The following is an 8,895-nucleotide window of genomic DNA, read 5'->3' on the forward strand; positions in this document are numbered from 1 at the left end:
TCTCTTTTTTCATTTCTAATTGTGTTGATTTGAATATTTTTCCTTTTTTCCTGATGAGTCTGGATAATAATTTATGAATTTTGTTTATCTTCTCAAAGAACCAGCTTTTAGTTATATTGATCTTTTCTATTGTTTCTTTAATTTCTTTTTCATTTATTTCTAATCTGATATTTATGTTTTCTTTACTTTTGCTAGTTTGAGGGGTTTTGTTCTTCTTTCTCTCATTGCATTGAATGTAAGGTTTGGTTGTTTATTTGTGATTTTTCTTCTTTCTTAAGATAGGATTGTATTGCTATGAACTTTCCTCTTGAAACTGCTTTTGCTGCATACCATACATTTTGGATCATCCTGTTTTCATTGTCATTTTTTCTATGTATTTTTTAATGTTCTCTTTGATTTCTTCAGTAATCTCTTTGTTAGTTCATAGCTTCTTGTTTAGCCTCCTTGTGTTTGTATTTTTTAATAGTTTTTCCCTGTAATTGATATCTTGTCTCATACTGCTGTGTTTGGAAAAGATGCTCAATATGATTTCAGTTTTCTTAAATTTGCCAAGGCTTGATTTGTGACCCAAGATGTGATCTATCCTGGGGAATATTCCATGTGCAGTTGAGAAGAAGGTGTATTTTGTTGTTATGGATGGAATGTCCTATAAATATTAAGTCCAACTCATCTAATGTGTCATTTAAAGCTTATGTTTCTTTATTTGTTTTCTGTTTGGATGACCTGTCCATTGGTGTAAGTGGGATGTTAAATTTCCCTACTATTACTGTGTTACTGTTGAATTCCCCTTTTTTGGCTGATAGCATTTGCCTTGTATATTGAGGTGCTCCTATGTTGGGTGCATAAATGTTTACAATTGTTATATCTTCTTCTTGGATTGATCCTTTGATTATTAGGTAGTGTCCTTTCTTGACTCTTGTAATGGTCTTTATTTTAAAGTGTATTTTGTGTGATATTAGGATTGCTATTCCAGCTTTCTTTTGATTTCCATTTGCATGGAATTTCTTTTTCCATCCCCTCACTTTCAGTTTGTATGAGTCCCTAGATCTGAAGTGGGTCTCTTGTAGAGAGCACATATAAGGGTCTTGTTTTTGTATCCATTCAGCCATTCCATGTCTTTTGGTTGCAGCATTTGATCCATTCACATTTAAGGTAATTATTGATTGTATGTACTTATTACCATTCTTTAATTGTTTTGGGTTTGTTTTTGTAGGTCCTTTTCTCCTCTTGTGTTTCCCACCTAGAAAAGTTTTATAGCATTTGTTGTAGAGCTGGTTTGATGGTGCTAAATTTTCTTAAATTTTGCTTGTCTGTAAAGCTTTTGATTTCTCTGTGGAATCTGAATGTGATAATTGCTGGGTAGGGTAATCTTGGTTATAGGGTTTTTTTCTTTTCATCTTTTATATATATCCTGCCACTCCCTTCTGCCTTGCAGAGTTTCTGCTGAAAGATCAGCTGTTAACCTTATGTGGACTCCCTTGTATATTATTTGTATAATATTTTTTCTTTGCATTTAATTTTTGATAGTTTGATTCATATGTGTCTCAGTGTGTTTCTCCCTGGGCTTATCCTGTATGGGACTCTCTGTGCTTTCTGGACTTGATTTATTATTTCCTTTTACATGTTAGTGACATTTTCTACTCTAATCACTTTAAATATTTTCTGACACCTTTTTTTTTTTTCCTGCTTCACCTGCAAACCCTCTAATTCGAATGTGGTACATTTAATGTTGTCCCAGAGGTCTCTCAGAATGTCCTCTATTCTTTTCATTGTTTTTTCTTTATTCTGCTGCATGGCAGTTATTTCCATTATTCTATCTTCCTGCTCACTTCTTTGTTCTGCCTCAGTTATTCTGCTCTTGATTACTTCTAGAGTACTTTTTAACTTCAGTTATAGTATTGTTCATCACTTTTTGTTTACTCTTTAGTTCTTCTAAGTCCTTGTTAAAAATTTCTTGTATTTTTCTCTATTCTATTTCCAAGATTTTGGATCATCTTCACTATCATTAGTCTGAATTCTTTCTCAGGTAGATTTCCTTTCTCCTCTTCATTTGTTTGTTGTTGTGGGGTTTTACCTTGCTTTTTAATCTGCTGCATATTTCTCTGTCTTCTCATTTTGTTTAACTTGTTGTGTTTGGATTCTTCTGTTTGTAGGCTGCAGGATCATAGTTCCTCTTACTTCTCTTGTCTGTTCCCAGTGGGTAAGTTTGGTCCAGTGGCTTGTGTAGGCTTCCTGGTAGGGGCAACTGGTGCATGTGTTTTGGTGGGCAGGGCTACATCCAGTAGTGTGTTTTGGGGTGTCTTTGAGCTTAGTATGAATTTAGGTAGCCTGTCTGCTGATTGGTGGGTTGTGTTCATGTATTGCTAGTTGTTTGGCATGAGGCATCCAGAAATGGATCTTATTGGCCCTTGGGTGGAGGTGGGTCTTATCTTAATGTTTGGGTGGAGATCTCTGGGAAAGGTCTCATGTACTGGACTTAGCTTTCCCACTTTGAAGCTCAGGACCATCCCCTGGCCAGAGCACCAAGACCCCACAAGCTGCCCAGTGTGGAAGAAATGGAGAAACAGAGAGAGAAAAAAAAAAAAAAAGAAAACATGAAGAGACAACACTGCAAGACAAATGATGAAAGCAAAATTAAACAGTCAAAATCACACAAAAAAACATACACCCATGCACCCACAAGAAGAAAAAAGAAAAGTGAAAACAAAGCAGAAGAGGGCAACCAAACCATTACACACACCCAAAAATGAAAGAAAAAAAAAAAAAAGGAAAAAACTAAGCAAAATAAAAACTATATTAAAATTAAATATAAAAAGGAAAAGAAGAGAGTATATAAGTATTTAGATTAAAAGAATAGAAAAAGAACAAGAGAACAAATCAAAAAGAACCAAACATATAAATGAACAAACTAACAAACAAAATTTGGGTAATATTTTCCTGTGGCCTTGGCTGTCAGTGTCCTTGCCCCCACAGTGAGCTACAGTCAATACCTGCCTACCGAGGAAGTCCTCTAATACTTCTAGGTAGGTCTCTGGACCTGCTGTGTGCACTGTGGGGCCAGCTCAGACTATGATCTGGCCTTACTCCTGCGTGTACTTGCCTTCAAAGTCCTCAGTTGCCTCCAAAATCCACAGCCTCAATCGGGGGAACACATTATCCTGTGGCTGCAAGGATATATTTCCCTTTCTTCTTCTTTGATCACACAGCCCCTTGGGTTCAGCTTTGGATTTGGCCCTGCCTCTGCATGTGGTCCTTCCTCAGGCATCTGTTCCCCTCCCAGGCAAGCAGGGTGAAAGCAGTGGCTGTTTAGGACTCACTTGTTCACTCAGGCCAGGGGGAGGGAGGGATATGGCAGTTACAATTGAAATGTGTGGAGGGTGCCTGCAGCAGCAGAGTCTGGCACAAATTTACAAGAGCCTGAGGTGTGCTGTGCATTTTCCCAGGTAGTTGGCCCTGGATTGCTGGACCCTTGGCTATGGCAGGCTGCAAAGTATGCCAGCAGGGTCTGGACCTTCCTTGCACACAGGACCCTTAGTGGCAATGGTGGCAGCCTCTGGGTTCCAAGATATCAGCTAAGGCTCATGCTCATATAGACATTGTCTTGCTGTCTATGAGTACGTGGAGCAGGAAACTTCTATGGTGGGCTGCCTCTTGAGTACCCCAAAACAAAGGTCTCCTGCCTTTCTGTCAGGCCCAGGTTTTTTCCCAGATGCTATCCTGGCTAGCTGTGGTACACTAGCCCCCTTAGGCTGTCCTCACACAGCCAACCCTGGTCTTCTCCCTGGGGTCTGACCTCTGAAGCCCAAGCACCTGTGCCCAGACCCCTCCCACCCCAGTGGGTAAACAGAGAAGCATATCATCTGGGAAGTGCTGGTTGGCACCAATCCTTCATGCAGGAATCTCTCTGCTGTGCCCTCCACAAGTCTGTTGCTGCCCTCTCCTCTGAGACTCCAAAGCTCCTCCTGTCCCCACCAGTGAGGGGCTTCCTAATGGGTGGAAACTTTTTCCCTTCACAGCTCGTTCCCAGAGGGGCAGTTCCTGTCCCAATTCCTTTGTCTCTCTCTCTCTCTCTCTTTTTTTTTTTATTTTTTTATTTTTTTTTCTTTTGCTCTACCTAATTACCTGGGGATTTTCTTGTCTTTTTGGAAGTCTGAAGTCCCCTGCCAGCATTTGGTAGGTGTTCTGTAGGGGCTGTTCCACATGTGGATGTATTCTTGATGTATTTGTAGGGAGGAAGGTGATCTCCACGTCTTACTCCTCCACCATTTTTTCGCCAAGCCTCTCTGTATTCTTTTAGTTTTTGTTTGTCTGAGAATTTTTTTTCACTCTCCTCTTCTCAATAATTGTCTTGCTTGATAGAGTATTCTAGATGTCATATTTTTTCCTTTCAAGACTTTGAATATATTATTGCCCCCTCTTCTGGCCTGCAGTGTTTCTATAGAGAAACCAGCGGATAACCTTGTGGAGTTTCCCTGTAATGAACTTTTTTCTCTTGCTGCCATTTGAATTCTCTCTTTACCTTAAGTTTTTCCTGTTTTTATTATAATATGTGTTGGTGTAGGCCTGTTTGGGTTCATCTTGTTTTAGACTTCTTGTGCTTCCTGTATCTGGATATCTGTTTCCTTTTTTAGGTTTGGGAAGTTTTCAGCCATAATTTCTTCAAATACATTTCCAATCCCCCTTTCTCTTTCTTCTCCTTCTGGAATCCCTATTATGTGTAGATTGGGATGCTTTATGTATCCCATATGTCTAATATTGCTTTCTTTTATTTTTTTCGTTTGGCTTTCTGTCTGCTGTTTTGATTTGGTAATTTCCATTATTCTATCTTCCCAATCATTTATTCTTTCTTCTATATTATTCATTCTTCTATTCATTGCCCTTAGCTCAACTTTTGTCTCAGCAAGTGAATTTTCTAATTTGTCTTGGCTTCTCCTTATGGTTTCTAATTCCTTTTTACAGTAATCTGCATTTCTATCAATAGACTTTCTTAATTCCTTCAGTGTTTTCATTACCTCCTTTTTGAACTCAATATCTATTATACTGAAGAGGTCTGTCTCATTGTTCCTTCAAGGAAATTATCTTGATGTTTTAACTGGGAGTAGTGTCTCTGCTCTTTCATTTTGCTTATATTTCTCTTGCTCTGTGAGTTTAGGAGAAACGATTTCCTACTGCAATCTTGGAGAGCTATTTATATGCAGGAGTGTCCCTGCATAGCTTGTGCATTTAATTTTTTTTTTTTTTTTTTTTTTTTGGTGTGAGGGCTGTTTTTAGTTTGTATGCTTGCTGCCTCTTTCCTCAGCATGTGCTGGCCATTATCCCCTTGATGGGGATGTACAGGTTCATGGTCCAAACATGCTTCCAGAAAGGCAGCAGCAGCTGTTGCCTCCTGGTCACAGGACCCTTGGCAGTGGCACTAGTCTGTGCCCACCTCTGGAGTCCCAGATGGCAGCAAGAGCTTGTGCCTGATGTGTGGGAGCTCATGTATACAGTGCTTTGTTGCCTGAGAGTGCACGGAGAAGGAAGCTTTTATGGAAGTCCTGCCCCTCTCCTCATGCACCCCCTACAATAGCTCCCTGCCTCTCTGGTGGGCCAAGGTTTCTTCCTGTACTCCCTAGGTTGTGGCATACCACACCCTAACCCCTTCAGGCTGATTCCATACAGCTAACCCCAGTCCTCTCCGCAGTGCCTGACTGCCAAAGCCCAAGCCCCAGCATTTAGCCCCTGTCCACCCCAGTGGATTAGCATCTCAGGTTTGGGAGTGCCTGACAGCAACTGCAATCTGTGCAGGTCTCTCTCTGCTTTGCCCATCCACAAACAAGTTTTTGTGCTCTCCTCTAAAGCCCCGAAGCTCCCCCTCTGTCCTGGCTGATCTCCCCACCAGTGAGGGGACTTCCAAGTGTGTGGACACCTTTCCTCTTTCACAGCTTCCTCCCAGAGCTCAGATCCCATCCCATTTCATTTCTCTCTCTCTCTTTCTCTTTTGCCCTACCTAGCTATGTGGAGATTTTCTTGCCCTTTTGGGAGTATGAGGTCTTCTGCCAGGGTTCAGTAGATGTTCTATGAGAAATATTCCACATGGAGAGGTATTTTTTATGCATTTGTGGGAGAAGGTGAGCTCCACATCCTATTTTTCTGTCATCTTGACCTGAATTCTCAAGAAATTTTTAAGCAGTGGTAATCAATTGGAGAAGTGCAAGACTTGCTTACAGTACCACATAAATATCTGGGCACTAAAGTAGTTTAAAATTGTCAAATTTTAGAAGGGATCATGTGTTTGTGCTCATGATATCATCAGCATATAGGCACACATATTGCTTCTACTCCATTGGAAAAAAAAAAGCCCTCAAGTTTCTACATCCTCCGAAGGACATTAAGAATGATGATTAGAATTCTTACCATGTTGAGGAGTAAACCAGCATAGAATAAGTAGGGAAGTTTGCATTGTTTTTCACAAATATCCCAATTTTAACGAGTTTTCAAAAGTTTGAAGAAATAGGAGGAAAAAATATTTATGAGGCATGAGTCAGAAAATGAGGCTTAATAAACAGATTTAGGTGCATTGGAATTCACACAATATAATCTTGGTTGCCTGTTTTCCCTTTAAGGTTATTATTCTAAAACCAAATAGTCTCTGTATCTGTTTAACACTGAGCTCAGAAAATGTAAACCTCTAATGTAATGTCCAGGGCGCCAAAGGTTGTGCATAGGTGTACCTCATTTTATTATGCTTTGTTTTATTGTGCTTCACAGATATTGGATTTTTTTTAACAAATTGAAGGCTTGTGGCAACCCTGTATCTATGAAGTCTATTGGTGCCATTTTTCCAACAGCATTTGTTCACTTTGTGTCTCTGTGTAACATTTCAGAAATTCTCACAGCATTTCTAACATTTTCATGACTCATTGAAGGCCCAGATAATGGTCTCAGTTTTTTTAACAATAAAGTATTTTAAATTAAGATATGTACATTGTTTTTTTCTTTATTTCTTTGTTTTTCTTTTTCAGAAAAATGCCAGTATACACTGACTAGACCTCAGTACAATGTAACATAACTTTTATATATGCTGAAAATCTGAAAATTTCATGTGACTTCTCTTACTTCAATATTCACTAATTGCAGTTGTGTGGAATTGAACCCTCAATATACTTGAGGTATGTCTATAATTCAAACTTCTTCTTTAATGTGTAAAGAAAGTATTTGTCTATAACATGATTTTTTTAATTCAGCAAACTATCTCGATTATCCTACCAGTTCAGTGCCTAGAGACTGGGTCATATTTCATAGGATGTTTACATCATCATTTAAAAAATAAACTATTATTAAATAAAATAGTAATAAATTGCATATTAATATCTTATAATCTTTTTAATTAAAGCAATTACTGTCTTGTACATATATCTTTCTTCACATATATTAGTATTTTTGTAGAGCAGAATCCCAGAAGGGAATTCTTGTTCAGATGATCAATGAATTTGATACAAAGTGCTAATTTGTATAGTATTAAAGTCTAGACTAATTTAGCTTCCACCATCTAGAAAGAAAAAGGACCAGTTAATTGTATCGCATTGTGTTATTTCCTCCCCCCTCAGAGTGTTCTGGCTCTTTCAAGTTTACTGTGTGACCAGAGGGGACTACTTTCCTCTGCCTTCTGATTGGTTTGGTTAATGAGAGACCCCTGCAAGTGACTGGATGTTAGGAGAAGACTGAGATCTAGGAATTTATTCCCTCAGCACATTCTCTGCCAAGCTGAGACTGGCAATGGCCAAATTCCAGTATCTGGGGCCCCAGTCTCCCAAGTTGTCAGCTGGAGAATCCCAGAAACAATTGCTTCTCCCACTGTCCCTCAAGGTCAAGGCTGGAAAGAGCTTCTCTTTTTTGCTGCCTTTGGGTCATTCTCCACTCCCTGTGAAAATCCTTATGGTTCTGCCCATCCCTTTTCTACCTCCTTCTTGATGTAATCAATCATTAATATTGGCTATACTCTGCAGATATTTTCCATTATTATTGATTCCATCTAGATTATATACTGAGTTAACATTTCTTGACTTTAGATTTATATTTTTTATAAGTTCATTGTCCTATATCATTCTCAAACTCTGAATGAATTTTCAAAAATCTTTGTTAATTTTTGACTGGATCATTTGCTATCTAACTTGTTTGTCTTTTATATGTTATTATTATTTGTTATGTATGTTGTGCTTTTCTACGAGTGAGATTTCAGTATGTGTTTAGTGTTTTCTTGTTGCACAGGTTTTTTTTTTTTTAATGAGTCAAATATATCACTCATTCTCTTTCTGATTTGAAATTTCATATCTTCTTTAAAAAGCCTTCTTGGTCCTAGTAAGTGAAATTGACTATTGTGGTGTTTTCTAATACATTCTGTTATATATCCATATACATCATTAATCTGCATGAATATATTTTTAGTATACTGTGAAATGTACATATTTTATCTTTCATTATTGAGATAAAATCCCCATGAGAATTACCATTTGAACCATTTTAAAGTTCATAATTAAATAAGTGGCTTTTTGTGTATTCATAATGTTATTCAACTATCAGCAATTCAAATTCCAAAGACAGATAAAGAAAGAGGGATGGGTGAGTATTAATTTTAAGGAATTTGTTTTCACGACAGTAATGACTCAAAAGTCTGACATTTGTAGGGTAGGTAGGCCAGCTAGGAATTCAGATAGTAGTTAATGCAACCTTAAGTCTGAATTCTGTAGGACAGGACAGCAGACTGGAATCCTAGACAGCATTTCTATGCTGGTCTTGATGCAGAATTTGATCTCCTATAGAAAAGCTGAAATAGTTTTGCTTTTAAGACCTTCGCCTGATATAAGGCCCATACATATTATGGAGGATAATCTGCTTTATTTATAGGCAGCTGAT

Source organism: Hippopotamus amphibius, chromosome 15 (genome assembly GCF_030028045.1).
Source record: "Hippopotamus amphibius kiboko isolate mHipAmp2 chromosome 15, mHipAmp2.hap2, whole genome shotgun sequence".
Lineage (NCBI taxonomy): Eukaryota > Metazoa > Chordata > Mammalia > Artiodactyla > Hippopotamidae > Hippopotamus > Hippopotamus amphibius.